Source organism: Pelodiscus sinensis, chromosome 1, assembly GCF_052426305.1.
Source record: "Pelodiscus sinensis isolate ZL-2025 chromosome 1, ASM5242630v1, whole genome shotgun sequence".
Lineage (NCBI taxonomy): Eukaryota > Metazoa > Chordata > Testudines > Trionychidae > Pelodiscus > Pelodiscus sinensis.
Window position 1 is genome coordinate 118,187,130 of NC_143052.1, and position 19,751 is coordinate 118,206,880.

General features: G+C 43.6%; 1 protein-coding gene across 5 annotated transcripts in view; it reads left to right on the forward strand.

The window, feature by feature from the left end:
• Nucleotides 1-19,751, forward strand: part of SOX5 (SRY-box transcription factor 5) — an 895,980-nt gene that overhangs the window by 60,114 nt on the left and 816,115 nt on the right. The window contains exon 2 of one of the 5 annotated variants that reach the window (XM_089769670.1): nucleotides 10,858-10,950. The exons of 3 other annotated variants lie outside the window; for them this stretch is intronic. The gene's annotated coding sequence lies outside the window, so the exon portion shown is untranslated. Of the gene's footprint in view, nucleotides 1-10,721; nucleotides 10,951-19,751 lie in introns of those variants that run through there. One more of the 5 variants, XM_089769669.1, reaches the window with a different exon arrangement.

Genomic DNA, 19,751 nt, shown 5'->3' on the forward strand with positions numbered 1-19,751 from the left:
ACAGAACTGAATGATTCTAGGAACTAAATCTTTAACAAAGACACCAAATATTAGAAAGGAGACTGTTTTTTGCTGGCCCCTCAGTTCAGGGGTGAATTTAACCTTTCCATAATTTTCCAGTAAAACTGCTTACATATATCCCAGCTGTGCACGTCCTGTTCTTAAATCAGGCAGCCTAGATGTTATTTCTCCAGCTGTAAAGATAATAGAAATCTGAAAATTGTGTCTTGATACCTCCAACCCCTACTTTTTTTTTTTTTTTTTTTAAAAAACCCTTCAATTAAATTTGAGGGTTCATAAATACTTTTCATCTTTCTGGCTCTCGTAAAACTGGTCTTCACCCTGAGGCTGGCTGTGCTGGTCATCACCCCCTGGATTGTTCATCCCTTTGTAGAACAGCCTTCATTCTGGGTTAAAGGAGAAAAAAAAAGAAATGCAGTTCAGTGGCATTTACAAGGGAATAACACCAGTGAGTCACCGAGGATGAACATTTCTGTTTTGCTGGTAACTTTGAGAGTTTCTTTTGAAATTGAAAACCTTATGTTGATTTGCAGATGAGCCATTTGATGGGGAAACAAGGTTATGCAATTTTTTTAAAAAATTAGGGAAATAGTAACTAGATCACCCAACACACAAGTGTGCATACAAGATAGACAAATGGGGTCCTACATCCAGTTCTCCACCCATGTATACAGTTTGGGTGTGTACACTTGATCTTGTGTTGTGCCATTGACTTCAGTGGAATAAGAAGCTACATGAGCTATTGTATATTGTATTCTATTCTGATTCTTATATTGTGCCCATCTCCTTGGTATCTAAACACCTTAATTAAACCCGTTAGCCTTCTCAGTCATTTTTCTTACTCATCTTTTTAATCTTTTAGATTTTACTGACTGATTATATTTTACTGACTTATTTTTATGGCAGTTTAAAAAGATAGGAAAAGAAAATACCCCTGCCCCAAAGAGCTAGGGTTGAGAATAGTCAGTATGGAGAAAGCCCATAGAGAGCTCTATATGGAGCACCAAGGGAAACCAGACTTAGACATTTGTAGCAGTTGGCATGGTTTGAAAAAAAAATTAGGCATGCATAGCGTGGGAGGAAGTTGGTGGAGGGGGTCTTGAAGATAAGCGAGTGTCTGCCAATGTAAAAAGGGACAAGGAGATCAAGGAGATTGAATTGGTCAAGGATGAAGTTGTGAATGAATGCAGCTTCGGTAGGCCAGGGAGAACCCTGACTGGAGAGCATCAAAGATGGAGTCGGGGAGAGGAGGTCTAGGCACTAGAAATAGAGCACATGAGGAGCTGAGAAATAAAAGGAAGAAGGGAGGTTAGTAATGGAGGGAGAAAGGGGTGGAGTGAAGATTCTTCTATGCTCTTCGAAACACTTGATCCTACTGTGGTAGTGAATGAGAACCAGTGTGTAAAAGCACTATAAATAGACTTGTCTAGTTGAAGAACTGATCCTCCATTGTCCTTGCACCTTGTGTAGTCATTTATAAAAGGTGCAAAATGGGCATAAAATGCTATCATTATATTTGGTAGGGGTTTTTTACTCCATCTTTGTACTAAAGTGAATGACTGTACAAGTTGCAGAGTAGTGGAGAATCAGGCCTTCACTGTCCAGTCTGAGTGAAATCCAAGCAGATGGGGGCAGGGGTAGAAAGCAAGTTCCCTGTTCTGAAAATTATTTCATAAGCTGAGTTGTTAAAACAGGAAAAAAGTGCCTTTGAAATGTATATTAATGTGATCTTTTTCTTCTTTGGGTTAATAGATTAAAGAGGGATACAATCTCATGTCCATGTATAAGTGGAAGGGCCGACATGAGTACAAGGATATTAGAGAACCTACTTAGGCTGCCTATGAGGTCCTTAGGTCCAGAACATGCTCCCCCTTTTTTTTTTAACTTTTCGACATGTTAGTATTTGGTCAAGATGCTGAGGACTATTGTGGGGACAGTTGTTTCCTCTCTCCAGGAATATAAGTAGTGTTTCAGGCTCGTCAGGGGCCAAGTGTCAGCTATGAAGACTACTAGGACAGAATGCGTGGGGAAAATTGAGTGATTTTTCTTAGGACTGCGTGAGGCACATTTGGCGAGCATTCTTGGGATGCCGTATTTGTTCTTTTGAGGAAAATTTAATCTCAAAGTTTATTAGCCTGACACGTGTCATGAGTCCAACAATTGCAATTTTGCTTTATGTCAAAAGATATTCTCAAAATGACACTAGCAGAAGCGGCATTGCAGTCACAGATACTTGGTCAGCTTGCCTGACCACTGAAAAACCATTGTGTTCAACTTCAAAAGCTTCATTGAAATCCTAAAAACAAACATAAATCTTAAGCATAAATGTGACCGTCTAGGTGACCTGATCAGGATAAAAAAAAAAGTCTTGTACAAAAAGTCTCAAAAAATGTTCATAAAGCACAAATAGGGGTTTAGATGTAGTAGTAGTTGTCGTACCTCGGTGTTTTCGTACCTCGGTACCTTTGGTGGTCTGGACTGTCAGTGTCAGCGTCGTCTGGTCAGGGTCATCCTGGCGCGCTCCTGACAGGACCTCTACTCCATCGGTGGTGATAAACTTTCGGCTGCGTGCGTAACAATCAGTACTCCCTTTATCTAGAGTGTTAGACCCCATGCACTTGCGTCAACACAGGAGATCTCTGAGGCGCCCTGGAAACGACAGATGCAGGCAAGGTTTGAAATCAATCGAGCAGGTTTATTGTCAAATGGGAAGCTATACAAGTTGGGCACTATGGCCCGTGTTGACAAGGTACCAACACCAGGCAGGCCTATTGCCATATAACAGATATTAACAGCAGTTAGTCAAAGTCAAGCTACTGTGCGTTCTATAAGTTCAGGCAATGACACCTGCCGTTTAGGCGCCTAGTGCGTGTCAGTCCCCGTAATACACGAGGTTCGAAGGGATGCCGGAAAGGATGAGACCACAACTGGGGGTTTCAAAAAGTACAAACTGATTTTATTTTGATGGCGCCAGACAATCATCAGAATAAAAATTAAACAGATTGCCAGACAACACAAAACAATTCCCTGAGGCTTTTCTAAATCACAATAATTCCCAATAACTGCCCAGGGGTTAGGAACAGTTGAATTAACATTGGTATTATCCATAGGGCTGACTATTTACACAACTTTATACAAGGAAACAGTAAAAAATCTAAACCACAACTATTTATAAACTAACTTAGTAACTTTTTAGCCACTGTCACTTGGCAAGCAATAAGGACAACTAAAAAATCAATTAGGATAGGGATGATGGTGGGGGGGGGGGTGTTATACCAGTTCTGGAGACAGCAGGAACACAAGTACCGGTCACACGCTCATAAACTGTCTCCACTCGGGTCGACCAACTCGGAGTACGCTCAGTAAGACTCAAGAGCGGGGGGTGCAAGGCGTCTGGGTGATCAGGCCAGGCGTTCACTCAATGCGAATCCCCAGTGAGAGAGGGGCTGCCTGCCTGTTTTATTGCCTGTGAACTTATCACCCCATAGGTTGGTTTTTGCTGCAGTGGGTGGAGTAGCAGGCCTGAGCACCAGTCAGCCCACTGGCTGATCTGTTACTGCAATGGGTGGAGCGAGCAGGGGAAGATTATTAATTTACATGCCCTTATATGGAAAACACTCCACCTCACAGACAGAGCCCCCTATACCAGCCTCAGAGGTATTACAGGCTATGGCTCCCTGCGACGGGCAGTCATTCCTGATGTTCTGTCTCGGACATGCCCCCGTGGCTGTCCGGAGCAAGCGGTAAGGGGGTTGCCTAAGGTGAGAGCGCACGTAAGGGTAATCAGCAAGAAGCCAATTGGGTAAATTGAGGTTCTGGTGAGCTGCTGTCTTCAGAAAGGGGAGAAAGGGAAAAGTAAGCAACAGTAACAGGGAAAGCGGAAACAACTCTGTGGATAAGAGCTTTTGCAACAGCAGTGCCCACTAAAAAGGCTAGTAACACAAGAGCACATACAATCAACCACTGCTTAATGGTGGATGCCCAAGTACTCAGTCCTCAAGAGGAAAGTTTTGTTTGCCACCAGTCCCATTCTTCCCGCTGTTCGCGAATCTGAACTGCAAGTGAGGTCAGCTGTTGGGTGATGGCTGAAACGTTGTTCCACCCGGGCTTGAAACGCAAACGGTATTGGTCCTTAAACCTGGGGTCAAGGTCCTCGAGTGCCATACAAAAGTCCTTCTGCAATATAACCTGTATCATTAGACGATTCTTTTCGGCATAATGAGCTAGTACAGTAAGAGCCAAATCGACTTGTCGAAACCCTTCAGCGGTCAAATTAGTGAGGGCTTCGAGATTGCGGGACATTTGGTAACATATCCCCAAACGAAAGATTCAGTGGCAGACTTAAATTTTTTCCATCTTGATGGTTCTCGTCGGCTCCGGAAGTCAAACAGCCGGTGGGGGGCTCGAATGGGTTGGTACCTGAAAAACAAAAAGGGGACAAACAACGCCCTCAAGGCGGGCTAATTAAGATCGAAGAGAAAGCCAATTGTGATGGACTAACGTAGGTTGCTTCAACGCTATTTAATCCCTGTACAAAGACTATCTTTCCAGTGGAGGTGTGGGGCATATCGGGGGGGATGATGGATACCTGTGCCCCCGTGTCTAACAAAAAGGGGATAATTGTCTCGTTTTCGGTAGTCAGGTTTTGATAGGGTCGAGGGTCATTTAAATCGGGCCGAGTGACCGCTAGGCACTCGGCCTCTCCCCGTTTTTTGGCTGCGGGGGAATAGGGCGATCTTCCCACCCCAATTTCACAGCCAAGTCTTTCTGTTGATCACTATTCATTTTCCTAATAGCTTCCTTGGTGAGTCCCTTACCCAATAAAAATCCAAAAATCTTACGCTCGATGAACGAACGCTCGGGGTATTTGGGTTTGGGCGCCATTTTGGACCCTTTCACCAGAGTAGAGGGGGTTGCAAGTAGGGCGGCCTTTAGTGTTGCCCACTTCACCCTCTCTACAGCGTCGTATAGTCGGCCAATAGGTTGTCCTGTGTATCCCCTTAGCCACAGAAGAGCCCCTGTGTCTAGATTAGGGCTGTTGTCCACGGCTAGGGTAACAGCTGCATCTTCTATGGGAATCTGAGTGGGATCATCAACAAAACGAAATGGGTTTTGTGCTACCGTCTGAACATTAGTTAAGTTGAGGGGGTGTGCAGTGGGATCCCAGAGCAGAATAGAACTCCCAGCGATTGCGTACATAAGGGTAGTGGAGTTATTCACACAATCAGGTGGCATCTGTACTGCGCGAAATCCCCCTTGTATTTGGAGGTGCGCGGCAGCTGCGGCCGTTACAGGCCAATGATTATTCGCTGCCAATACTCCCCCCATAAGGCCCCGCGACCAACTCCCGGTACGGGTTAACGTTAAGGCTTCCTCCCGGTCAACCCAGTCACTCCCCTGTTCCAAGGCTAATCTCCCTACCCAGATTATAGGAGGCTCATCCGGACGTCGGGCAGTGTCCGTGATGAACTCCTTCATTTCCGCCTTGGTTCGGGGGCGGGTCTCAGTTACCTGAGAGGTATTCCCCTGACCATCCATTTTTAATCGGGTTACAGTCACAGGGAGGGCCTCCGATACAATCAGGTCGGGAGCTGTGGGTATGGTTGAACTCAGGGTAGTCAAGCCAGGGTAAATGTTTGGTGGGTCATGAGAGCCTTGGTATGGGGGAGGAAGTTGTGTCTCTAAAGGAGGCGTCTTTGGCGCCTGAGGGGAAAACTCCGGTTCTCCCTCCGACTGCGAGTGCGCCACCCCACGGGCGCAATTTGTAATGGCCCCATGGTAGACGGTAACTTTATCAAGGGCCACTGCTAGGGTATTGCAGATGGCAGCCAGAACATCCTCTGATTTATAAGAATCGGGGTGTCGTTTTTTAACCTTTTTTATCCCATCTAACCTTTGGACCAATCCTATTAACAGGTGGTGTGCAGGTGATCCATGTGGGGCTCTTGGCTCGGGGGCCAAGATGGAGGGGGCTACCCCACAGAGTTTAATTACTCTGTTCACCTCTTTCCAGAGGCTAAGAGGGTTTGAATTAGGGGCTGTCTCACCCACTTGAGTGAGACGCGGTTGAAGGCTATTATCGGCCGGGGTGGCCCTGAAGGTGGGATGGCAAGTTAGCAAGCAGCCCACATCGCTCAACCCCAAAGGAATGGTGTAGGTCCTACAATCATGGCCGTGTCCTATGACACAGACCCAGTCAAAAGTGTTAGGGGCCCCTTCGCGCTGTCGAGTACAGAGGAGGTGGTATTGCAAATGATTAAACTGATCCTCCTCAGAACCTGGGGTCTCAGTTTTAGCCCAGGGGCAACTATCAGAGTTGTCATGGTCTCCGGGGTTCCGGCATCCTGTTCGTGACGCCATGTCAGTCCCCGTAATACACGAGGTTCGAAGGGATGCCGGAAAGGATGAGACCACAACTGGGGGTTTCAAAAAGTACAAACTGATTTTATTTTGATGGCGCCAGACAATCATCAGAATAAAAATTAAACAGATTGCCAGACAACACAAAACAATTCCCTGAGGCTTTTCTAAATCACAATAATTCCCAATAACTGCCCAGGGGTTAGGAACAGTTGAATTAACATTGGTATTATCCATAGGGCTGACTATTTACACAACTTTATACAAGGAAACAGTAAAAAATCTAAACCACAACTATTTATAAACTAACTTAGTAACTTTTTAGCCACTGTCACTTGGCAAGCAATAAGGACAACTAAAAAATCAATTAGGATAGGGATGATGGTGGGGGGGGGGGGGGTGTTATACCAGTTCTGGAGACAGCAGGAACACAAGTACCGGTCACACGCTCATAAACTGTCTCCACTCGGGTCGACCAACTCGGAGTACGCTCAGTAAGACTCAAGAGCGGGGGGTGCAAGGCGTCTGGGTGATCAGGCCAGGCGTTCACTCAATGCGAATCCCCAGTGAGAGAGGGGCTGCCTGCCTGTTTTATTGCCTGTGAACTTATCACCCCATAGGTTGGTTTTTGCTGCAGTGGGTGGAGTAGCAGGCCTGAGCACCAGTCAGCCCACTGGCTGATCTGTTACTGCAATGGGTGGAGCGAGCAGGGGAAGATTATTAATTTACATGCCCTTATATGGAAAACACTCCACCTCACAGACAGAGCCCCCTATACCAGCCTCAGAGGTATTACAGGCTATGGCTCCCTGCGACGGGCAGTCATTCCTGATGTTCTGTCTCGGACAGTGCGCGACCCCCTCCCCCCCAAGGTCGGCCAGAAAGCACCCTTTGTGGTGTCCTTTTATAGACAGGTACAAACAACTTACATCATTTCTTTATGTACCAGGTTACCACCATCTGTTGCCTAGTTACCACCCCTCACCTTATGGAAGGGGGGCTTACTTACTATCCTTCATGCTGTCAATCTCGACCCGGGCCTGAACCTAGGTCGGTATGTGCATTAGTTTTTAGGGAGTCTTTGTACCAAGACATTTCTTAAGATGTTCCGTTACTCCCCTTTGGCTTACAGTCTGTACCCAGTGCCTCCCTGTGTCCTTCCATGCTCTACCTAACTTACACAATTACACAGTTATCAGTACGGCCTCTTTCTTGGCTCCTGTGTTACTGAACCAAAGTCTTGCTCACTAGATTGCCGGCCTCTTGCTTTTTTCATGTTACAGGCCTCTATTTAGGCCTGCTGACTCTGTTACTGACCCTCAACTTACTACAGTAGTAAGGGAGGAGCCAAATTGCTACATACGATATCCTTGGGGAAAATGTCAGCTCAAGACATTAGGACCAGCTCTTTAGCTGGTGTAAATAAACATAGATCTATTGACTCAAGTGGAGCTGTGGCAATTTCTGCCATTACAGATCTGGTCTATGGTGATTTATTTTTATTCTAGGCAGCACTAATTTATTATCAGAAAACCTCTGCAGTTTGGCGTGGAATGATGTAAATGTTTCATTGGGTTTTGCGGCATCTGCAAAGGAGGATGGTGAATGGCCTTCATCTTAAATTTCAAGGGGTTTAATCTAAGGTTGCTCCATAATTATGAGTTCCCAGATCCACTACTACAGATGTTGTTATAGGTGTAGTAGTGCAGTTCTCTATGTGCACACTCGTTGTAAGTTACTATAGATATTCTCCCCCCTCCCCCGAGAATAGGATGGCTCTCTACTAGAAGCAACTCAACATTTTTAATGTAAGAATTGTTTTTATAAAAAAATTGTTAAAAATTGTGAATAATTTTCAACAAGTTGCATTGCACTATTGCTTCTTCATTAATGGGACTAATGATAGGAAGTCTACGCCACATCTAGAAGATTGATACTGTAGTGGTTGATCTTCTGGTGTTCAATTTAGCAGGTCTAGTAAAGACATGCTAAATGGAACACTGAGGTTGACACTGGAACTCCTACTCCTAGTGTGAGGAGTAAGGGAAGTTGATTGGAGCATTTCTTTAGTCAGCCTCCCACTGTGAGGACAGTGCTGAAGCTAGGCTTAAGGTATGCCAACTCAGCTATGTTTTTTGTGTCACTAGAATTACAAATCTTAAGCCCACCTTCAGTTGAAGTGTAGACCGGGCCATAGGTGGCTGCTATTGTTTTCTTCACCATGCCTGAGCAAGAATAAATAGAATAATTAAGCCACTTGCAGGTTGAACATCTATACCTAGTCACCACTGCTAACACTGGTGAAACTGAACTTGAGGTAATACTGGGAAATTTGAGGGAAAATAAGGTAGACAGGAAGCCCTAACTTCTACTTCTGGCTCCACCACTGCCTTGCCTAGGTGGCTTTGGCAAGTCACTTCACCTGTGTCCTTGTTTTTATTTCCAGATCTATAAAATAGGGATAACGATTACTTGTCTTCCAGAACTGTTATGAGGTTTCGTTAGTCAATGTTCAAAACTTTAAGAGTATGAAGACTATGAAAATGCTACATGTTAGCCCCGTTTGGAATAAAACTGAAGTATTGACAAGTTAAGGCTCTTTTCAACCAGTCTAAAACCCCAGTGTGACTGCAAAGGAAATCTATTACTCATTTCCTGACTTAACTGCAAATAAAGAACACCCTACTGCCCAGTACCATGCCTAAGTAGACACGTCATCACTAATTTGTTTGTCAGAAGAATAAAAGTGACAGAAGGGGATTCCCCAGAATGTTTGGTGATTTTCTTTTGTGCTGCAGTGGCAGTCCCAGAATAGCCATATAGAATTTGCACTGAAACCGGAAGTTTAAAGACAACGAACTATACCCACACATGTCTCTATGCTGCTTTGGCTTTACTGGAAGTGGGTGCCTTTGAGTACCAGAAATAACTGGGAGGGACAAAGGAGGAGGAGAACACTAGGCTGAAATCCAAACAAGGTGGTGGTTAAAGAACAGAAGTGAAAGCTGTTTCTTTGCAAAGGAGAAGGGAGGAAAGGCACTGGAATGGCTCTTGCATGAATTAGAGTGTGTCCCTTTAACTGAGAACTTAAATATAAAAAATAATAAGGTCTGGTCTACGTGCAGGCTTTTTACTATGAAAATATTTTTGGTTACAGTTGGGTATGATTTCTTACTGATATTCCAGCATCACCTCTAGGCAATTATACAAGTATAAAAGTACCATATACCTGTATAGCTTTTTGTCCTTCTCTTATGGCTATTGAGTTCTTGAAAATCTGGTCCTGCTTACAGGTTTTTCCTTGTCTGTATCTTAATTGTTTTTTTCTGAATACACAGCTCTTCTATAGAGGTCAGTACAGAAGCTAAGATGTAGTTTGCATGTGTTAGCATTAGTAAGAGAAATAACACTAGCCGGTAGAAGCTAAACAACTTTTAAGAATCGCAAGATAACTTAGATAAATGTTTTCATTCCCTAATGTGAATTTATAGGCCGAATTATAGCTGCTACTTGGATATAAAATGTGTTCGCATCCTTATGAAAAGGACAGGACCTAGGATTTTAAAATGCATTTACTTAGGTAAACATGTAACTGCTGAAAATTTTAGCGGTTACACGTTTCCATGCAAGGGGAGGCGGCTCCTGCGCAGGGGAGACACCCCCTCCCCCGTGCTGCCGTCTCTTTCTGCAAGTACTGAGTCTCCCCTCTGCCCCAACCCCCGCATTGCTGTCTCTCATACGGAGGCAGCAGAGGGGGTGAGGTGGGAAGGGGGTCTGTATGTAACAGTTTATGCATTTATACTATCACATCCCTAACTGAAACCTAATTTTCCAATAATATAACAAAACAGGGCCAGATCCTCTGCTGATGTAAATCAATGTGATTTCATTGAAACTACACTGATTTATAGTAGCTGGGGATTTGACCGACAGTGTTCAGTAATTAGCGTTCAAAAAATAAAAGGGATATTGCACCCCACGTTTTCTCCCTTCAGAATCTGGCAATGAAAATCCCAAATTACACACAGGGTTTTGAAGGCATTTTCTGAATAGGACCAATCAGTATTTATTCTCTCCGCCACCCCCTCCCCTCCCATCATTTAAGTACATTTCTGAAGTCACATCACTAGAACATTGGAAAGCTAAGCTATGTCGCCTAAAACAAAGTACTCTGATGCTACCTTTCCACAAGCCATGTGGATAATAGTAATACTTTTTATTATCTAGTATTGTACACTTCAGCTGTATGAGTTTAACAATATTAGTATGGAATTTCAAAATAGGGTTGCCATATGCTTTCACAAAAAAATCACGAACATGACAGGAAAAAAATTGGGGGGGGGAGGGAGGGAAGCAGGAGACAAACCAAAGTTGGGTGCCCTCCCCCAAAAAAGGTTGCTGTACCTTTAAAAATGTCCCTGCTGTCCATTTTACATGTCCTTTATTTTCTGTTGTTGTTTTTTTTAAACCGGACAGGGGCCACCAATAATGGACTGTCTGGGCGAAAACCGGACACCTGGCAACTCTATTGCAAAATAATCACCTGGCAGTATCATTACTACATATAGGGTAAGGATGTTCTTGTGAGCTAAAACTTAGGGCAGGGAATCAGGACATCTGGGTTTTACTCTTGGTTTTGTCTCAGAGTTCTTGTTTGACCTTGGGAAATTGTCTTCCTTTTTGACTTTGCCGTAAAAATAAACACAATTAAATACAGAGAGGAAGCGAAGATTTCAGAAAGATCTCTAGCTCTTCATTCATTTTATTTACTGTAAAGATTAAAGGGTTTTTTTGCAAAACAGGGATTTTTATATTCCATACAATAAATTGTGTTTTAAATAGTATTAAGGTCCAAAATAAAGTACTGTGTGTCAGGAATATCAAAGTTAAGATTTACACTCCATATCAAGAGCAAGCCTTCTCTCTAATAATATGTTGACATAGCAATATGAATTAGATTTTCATTAGGACAAAACCATGCTTTGGTTTCTCTGCTGTACGTTTGTTTTAAGTCATATCACTGCAACTATAAACTTGAGTTTTGTGAACTTTGTTTTTATTGGGACATTCTGACTCCTTTTCTGGTGGTGGCATGTTTTCTTAAATGTTTTTTGAGAGTGAAGTACTTAAGGCCAAATTCTGCTATCAGCTTCACAGGCACAACTATTTCAAGGGAGCTGCATGTGCATATCCGAAGGCAGAACTTGGGCCATAATTTTTTGGGGTGCATGTAAATATTGTTGAAAGCTCATCAGATATCATCCAGAATTCCTGGTATGGGACCACGTGGGATGTGGCACATCATATAGTCTTCTCCATCAGGATGTTACTTTTAGAATGTATTGTGTGCCTGAGACACCAGAATCTCTCTCTCTGACTCTCTCTGTCTCTTTCTCTTTTAATAATTACTTTAGTTAACTGGTTAATTTGGTTGAAGTTGGATACAATATTTTACTTTATTTCCTGCCATAAACTGTAGTGGTGTTGCATACTGTTAATCGCCTGCTGCATTCCACTCTAGAGAGAGTTGCATTTCAGGGGTAGTAAAGCATACATGTCTGATGATCATTTCAATATGAAAAATTCCATGTAATGATAACTAACGATAATTTTATCAAGTTCTAACAGAGGTAGTCACTTTCCAGAATACGTGTTGTTCAGCAAATGGAAGGCAAGAGAGGGAAAGGTAGTGAAAGCAACTGTGTATTATTGTACTGTTCTGTGTTTAGGTATCTTGCCATGTTTACTAAAATGGAAATAGTGTTTATACTTAGTAGCTTAGGCCACAATATCGCCTTCCTTTCGGCTTTGATAAACAGTGAAAATACAGAATTTAAATTTTAGTTACACAAAAGCATGTTACAAGGTCTTTCTGTGGTTTCTGATCTGGTTTCCCCTTGAAGGGAATGAGTTTGACCATGGCCTTTTCTGGGAAGAGCTTTTCTGAGATTGTGCTGGACTTCTTTAAAAGCTATTGGGTTAGTCTTTTAATTTGTGTTGTACAGATGAGCTTTAGAACAGTATGATTAGGCCTATTTTTATCAATCTTGAACATGAAGGTGCAAATCAGTTTCTGTAACCTGTCAATGTTTATTTGATTTTCTTATACGACAACATGCAAGTAATGTATATGAAAGCCTGTAATATTTGCCACTGAATTTGGTACTTGGGATTTTTACCTCGGCTATTTTGTGTAACACGCTTGCTTGCAGCTCCCTGGGGCCCTGTGAAACCTCAACACATTGCATCATGATGTGGTGACGTGTGATGCGACACACATGTAATGACGCACATGGTTTCAAACCGTGCATATATTCCTGCTTATTTTTATTCTAAATGAAGAACATTTTAAAAAGCCAAAATGTTTGAGAATTCTAATCCAATGGCACAGTGTTAAGAAATAATTTATATTTGAGGAAAAAATGATACAGTTGTAATGACTGAACAGCAACTGAAAAGTATATCCATTTTCTGAAATTAAAAAAAAATTCCTTCAAAATATCTTTTTAAAGCCATTGTCAGGATAACTCGACCAATCAATGCAAATCTTAAATAGCTAAAACTTGCAAAATTGCAGTATTTGTTTGACTTGTGCCCTTAAATTTATTTTTGTATCTACTGTTCAACATCAGATGATACAAATATCCTTGAGTCAACTGAGCAAATTGTGTTCAGATCTCTTTTGACTTGATTCAGTGCTGGGTGTGTAGATCTCAAGCAGAGCTTGATTTGAAGTAACTAAATGGAATCCTTGACTCTAAAACAGGGCTGGGCAAGAGGGCCTCCACGGGCTGGATCCGGCCCGCTAAGTGGGTTGATCGGGCCTCTGAGGGCCAGACATTCCCCCACCCCCAGGCCATTCAGGGCCCGGGGATGGGAGGAAGTACATGTAGTCTTTTCCTGCCCTGCAAGGAGCGTGCAACATTTAGAAGTGCCACACGTTTCTGGCAGAGCGGGAGGAGACTTTGCGTGTTCTTCCTGCCCCCTGATTGGCCTGGAGACAGGACACGCAAAAATCTCCTCCTGCCCTGTTGAGGGGTGTGGCACTTCTAAGCACTGCACACTCCTTGCAAGACGGGGGCAGGGTGGGAGGAGACTTCACGCTCCCGCTGCCCCTGGCCAATATGGGCTAGCAGTGAGGGGAGCATATAAAGTCTCCTCCCGCCCTGCAAAGGGCTTAGCACTTAGTCAGCCGCCAGCTGCTGCTCAGCTGGTGGGTGACTCTAAGTGTGGCGTTCCCTTGCAAGTTGGGGGTAAGGAGTGAGAGCCCCTCCAATGTGTGCCCCCTCTCCAGGTCCTGATTGATCTGGTTGCAGCAGCTGGGAACACACAAAGTCTCCTCCCACTGCCAGGGGCACGGGTACCTAGAGGGAACTGCCAGCTGTTCAGAACAGCTGGCAGTTCTCTCTGGTGGGGGCAGAGACTTTGCGTGCTCCCCCAAACCAATAAGGGTCCCTGGGTGGGGAAGCATGGAAGTGTCCTGGCCCTGCCCCTTCTGGGGCACCCCGGTTAAAAATTATTGCCTGTCCCTGTTCTAAAACAAACCCCAAACCACTTATCTAGTCACTTTGTGTGCGTGAATGGGAGTAGCTCAGAATCTTGAAATAAACAGTAGAGCAAATTTGGCCAAGATGAAGCATTTTGCTAAGGCCTTGTTGGCAGTGATGCTCAATAGCTAAGTACAGTGCAGAGAAACTGTAGAACAAGATCCTGCTGTTTACGCTTTTTGAAGGTTCTCATACCACTACAGGAAAAAAAAAAAATAGCGATCAGCTCTGGTTCAGCTAGTAATGAGATATAGAATTCAACGACAATCTAAGTCTAATTCAACATAGTTTGTGAATCCAAATAGAAGCTAGGTCTTTTACTTCCTTCTGCATACAGCTCTGCCAATATGTTTCCGATGGGGAAAGCAACTCACCTAGTAGTATATCTGGATCCCCAAAATGTCTGTGAGTGTAATGAGTCTTCTGCTGTTAATCTTCTGTGTGGTTCCTTCCGGTAAGATCAAGTTGGCTACGTTGTAATCATGTGCTTGGAATGTAATTCCTGTGGAGCAGGAGCGGGGAACCTTTTTTGGGTGAGGGGCTGCTGACCTACAGAAAAATCAGTTGAGGGCCACACACAAGTGAGAAGCAAAAATAATAATTAAAAAAAAAACCTTCATGGAAGTTGACTCACAACTGTTCCCCTCAACACCAGAGCCTGGGGGGCCCAGTACAATAGATTTGGTATGCTTCAGCCCTGCGGTGGAGTAGTGGGGGAGCTCGAATACCAGTGTTGTGGAGGTGGCCCTGAGCCTTGGAGGCTGGATCCAAGCAAGCCACGGACCGCATCTGGCCCCCAGGTCTTAAGTCCCCTACCTCTACTGTAGAGTTAGTAGTGAGAATAGAAGCCCTCTCTTCAGTGCAGTGTCTAGTAACCTAGTATAGAAACTCAATCTGTTTGGGATTTTATCTGATTTTATAAAGGAGTCGCTATTAATTCTGCTTCTCTTGCCTCTATATGATATTTTTACGTGGGTATTTTCTTATAATACATCATGTAAGCAAAAGAGATGGGTTAGTTTCCCCTACATGCCTCTTCTCTATACTACTAATTTTCATATTGTAGGTCATGACTCAATGAATATTTGTCTATACTTTTGATATGAAAATGGGTTTTCTTTGTGACAATTTAGTTTTTTTCCAGTATTTTAAAATATGAAATGATGGGTGTGTCATCCGGATGGAGTTTTTCAAACACAATATGAAAGTGGTCAGTACAGAAATATGCTGTAAGAAAACTAAGCCTAAGTCACCATGTTAAACTTGACAAAGGTATCCACTATGAGGAATAACACCTATTTCAAATACTTATTTTGAAATAGGGTGTGTGTAAATGGGCAGCTGTGGTTATTTTGAAATAATTGGTCTCCAGGGCTTCTCACAGCTGCTTTAAGTGGCCACTCTATCCGCACCCCTCAAAACTATATAGTTCCCTTCCCCTGCAGCCCTTAAAGCTGCAGCCACAGGGAAGTGGTTGTGGCACAAGGAAGGCCCTGGCAGCCCTCTACCATGCAGCAGCGCCTCACTGTGCCTTCCCTGCTGTCATGGCAGACCCCCTGTGCTCCCATCAAGCCCCCCATAGCTGCAAGGCAGGTGGCAGCCATCTCTGAAGCTCCTGGCCAGGTATGGAAGAGTAGGGTCCCTCCTGGTCTGGTGCAGAGATCCTGGATCTCATTGAGGTCTGGGGAGAGGAGGCTAAACTACAGGCTCTTCACATCTGATTCAGGAATGCAGATGTCTGCAGCTGCATGGCTGCAAATGTGGGCCGAAAGGGCCACCTGCACACCCAGGAGAAGGTGCACATGAAAATAAAGGAACGCAGGCAGGCCTAAAGCAAGGGCAGGGAGCAAAGTTCCTGTTTAGGGGCAGCACCCCAGTTGTGCTGCTACTTCAGCCAGCTGCACTGCATCCTGGGAGGCACATCGGTCCCTCCTGTCCGCCTCTCTCCCCCGTTATTAACTCTGTTCTCGGGACACCTGCCGTTGTCCTCCTGGAGGGCGGGCCTGTGGACAAGGAGGAGCAGGAGCTCGAGGAGGAAGCCAGCACTGACACCATGCCCTTCAGCCAAGAGCTCATCCTGTACCTGTAATGGATGGGGGGGGGGGTGGGGGTGAGAAGGAGAAATGGGCATGTGAGACTTGAATGTTCATTTTGCATTTTTTTTTTTTTTTTAAGGAATGGCAATATATTTGCCAAAATCATGTCCTTTTGTGCCCATATAAGACCAAACAGTGGGCAACATTTTCAAAAGTCCTGGTTTCAAAAATGATTTGTCCACTAGACTCGAACTAAAAGCGTTGGTATGTAGGCTCTTAAGTTATTTGGTGCACATGAAGACTTTACTGTACATCTAAATCAAGGATGAGTGCAGAGGTCAGACTTTGACCCTTTTTCACAAGAAATGAATTCGCATCTGGTAGCTAGAAAGAATTTTTGGGTGGAAGATGCAGGAAAAACCTGGTGGCTATCATTGTAACTTCAGCTCTGCTGCTCCCTGTGAAACTCTTTTCATGGAAAACAGAGCCAAAGCCTAAATTGCCAATGATTTCTGTTGGCACTTCTTTAGGTGTGGAGTTCAAGGGCAGATTTTGCCAACAGGATTATTAAAAGCATTCATTATCATCAATATTTAGCAAAAAATGTATACAATATGTTAATAAGAGTCTGGATTTAAAGGTGTAGCTGTAGCCATAGTGTAAGGATTTACCACCTGCATGAATAACATTGATTGTCCTCTATTGTGTTGCTGCTGCTGTTATGTTGGTATTAAGGTAATGCTGATATGCCTTCTCTATCCTGTTTTCCTTTTTACAGTCCGGCTGATGGGCAGGAGGGGAGAGGCAAAAGGAATATTGTCCCTAGAGATGTAAAATCCCATTTAATAGGCTAACATATTAGCGATGAGGCTTACTGCTTACCATTAACATCCCTAGTTGCCCTGGGGCATGGTGATTCAAAAGGGCCCGGGGTTCCTGGCTGCAATGGCAGGGAGCCTCGTGCTCTTTAAATCCCCATTGGAGCCCTGTGCAGTGTGCTCTAGACATCTCTAAGGGCTGTTGGAGGGAGGGTGACTACAGATCAGCATGCTCCAGGCACTGCTGGGGGATGGCTGCCCCCAGACCCACCCCTTCTGTCTGAAGTTCCTCCCTTTTTGGAGTTTTGAGCCACCCTTCTGCGCACACCTGGCTTAGGGGCCCAGCAAGTCTGTCTTTCTATGACTTATTTTTACATATAACTTTTTCAGGCACATTTCTCGCAGCCTGACTTTTGCTTCTTGCAGAACGGTGCAGGTGCTAAATGAGGAATGGAAGCGGTATTGACTAATTATGAATATCCATAATACGAAGACAATGGTATTTGGAGATAAGGAAATAGGAAGGAAGATCAGTGAAGATGGGCTTGAACTAGAGAATGTAGTTCACGTATTTGGAGAGCAACATGACCAATGATCTAGACTGTAAGAAGGAAATAGCTACTAGAATAGAGGAAGCAAGAGTGCATTTGAAGGCGATGAATAAGATCTGGAAAAGTAAAGCGATTAGCTTAGGAACAAAGCTGAGCATCTTGAAAACGTGTATTTAGCAGCATGTTGTACGGATGTGAGACATGGGTGATAACAAAATATCGAAGAGAAGGATATTGGCGTTCGAGAAGTGTTGTTATAGAAAGATCCTCAGAATAGGATGGATGCAGAAGGTTACCTGTGAGGAATTGTATAGGAAGATACAGCCGAAAGAGAACCTACTACAGAAGGTTATACAACAAAAGTTACAGCTTTGCATATCTGCAGACTGAACGACGAGCGAAAAGTTAAGACCCTGGTATTCAGCATAATGGATGGTCCGAATAGGAGAGGCAGACCCCACAGAGAATGGGTAGATGATATAGTAGATTGGTGCAGAGCTAGTCTACAGAAACTAAGCCGCTCTGCACTGGACAGGGAAAGATGGAAGGAAATAGTGAGGGAGGCACTGGACACCAATGGGCGCTGAGCCCATGGCGGTGGCTGCTGCAGCTGAATCTTTATGTCTCTCACGTTCAGGCAATAACAAAATTGCTGCTTTATAATTCTGTGGATTTTTAGCATGAAAAATTAAATTAGCCAAGCTTTAGTCTATAAGGGTGGGTAAACTGAAAACCCCAGTCATTCACTATCGAGTCCCCAACCACTAGCACAATATCTTGTACTGTTTGTCTAGTAATAAAATTGAGCGCTCTCGCGCTTTCTCTCTCTCTCTCTATATAGTGTTACTCATTTCCAAAGGATAAATTAACTTGGGTGTTCATAGTTATATTAGCAAAATGACTGAATGCCATGGAAACCGCAATGAAATTATTTTGTAGTGAAATTATTCTCTAATTTTAATTTTCATTAGGATTTGTGGAAATTTTTCTGTTCAAATTGTTTTTGACCGAAAATTAGAGAAACTTCATTGGAGAAATGAAGTTTTCCAAAGAATTCAACTTTTCATTCAGAAACAGAATGCCCCCAGAACTGAAACTTTTCTGCTGAAAATAAAAATAGTCTTCAGCTCAGAAATGCTGCTCTCATGCTCCTATAAGTTACAGTTCAGGCATATACCGAGTCCTTTATCCTCTTTGAATAGGATTCCCAGAATAAGGATAGCTCCCAGAATGCATTATGTCTAGACATTCCCAACAGGTGACCATCATGTGCCAGTGGAGATGCAGTCTGTCTATTCTATGTAGCTTCTTGTTCTTCACACTACACTTTCACATGCCAAGGTGAGAAAAAGAATTTACCACATCAGGGGAAGAATTTTGTGTGTAGTGAACATCTTTTTTTGGTAAGGTCTGTGGTTTTTTTTTTTAAAATACACACAGCAGTGAGTACATGTTAGAAAAGGCAGGTCTAAGAAGTGTGCCTTGCACTTAAAGTAGAAGGGTATGGTTTCTGATGGTCCTTAGTTTCTGGAGGAGTTTGTTCTACCACCTCAGATCAACTACCAAGATACTTTGGTCTTTCATATAAATAAGTTTGAGGGGTAGCCAAGTTAGTCTGTAAGAAGAAAAACTTATAAAACAACGAATAGTCTAGCACTTTAAAGACTAAGAAAACATGTAAATAGTACCATGAGTTTTCATGGACACAATCCACTTCTTCAGATGGCTTTATCTTTATGGTACAAAGTGCCGTTCTGCCTGGGAAATGGAGTTGTTGATCCTGGTTGTTGTCTTAGAGCTTCAAGGGATCTTTGAGATACTCAATGGCCTGGATGCAGAGTAGCTTGAAGATAAAGACCGTGCCCTTCAACTGTCACTTAATGTTCTATCGAGGCCAGTGTAGCGAGGGCAGTTGTGCTCTCCATAGGCCATGTTGCTAAGGGGATGTGGTGCAGTACATGGAGCCCAGAGTATGAAGTGCCTGAGCTACCATTCCTGTGTGACACCGCAATGACATTTTCAAAAAGAATTTTTTTTATTTCCAGATAAAAACTTTCCGTTTCCAAGTTTTCCTGATAAAAGGCAAAATTTTCAGTAGGGCTACATAAGTAACCATTTTCCCACCGGCTCATGTCATCCTCCCTTTTTGATCTTCGAGTTCCTCTGAGATGTTACTTAAGTCTCAGAATGTGCTTATGAAGCAGCCTGGAATCTTATTTGGACAGTGATACAAAAAAGTACACTGTACACTGTAGGCCCCATTCTTGGATGAGCTTTGTCTGTGTGGAAGGTTCAGGGTGTGGTAGAGATCACACTGCTGAAATGCAGCTTTGTGGGGAAAGGGTTCAGCAGTGACATTGCACAATCTGAGTGCAGAGAAGAAAATGCTTTCTTCAACAGCAACTCCAGGTTTCATTT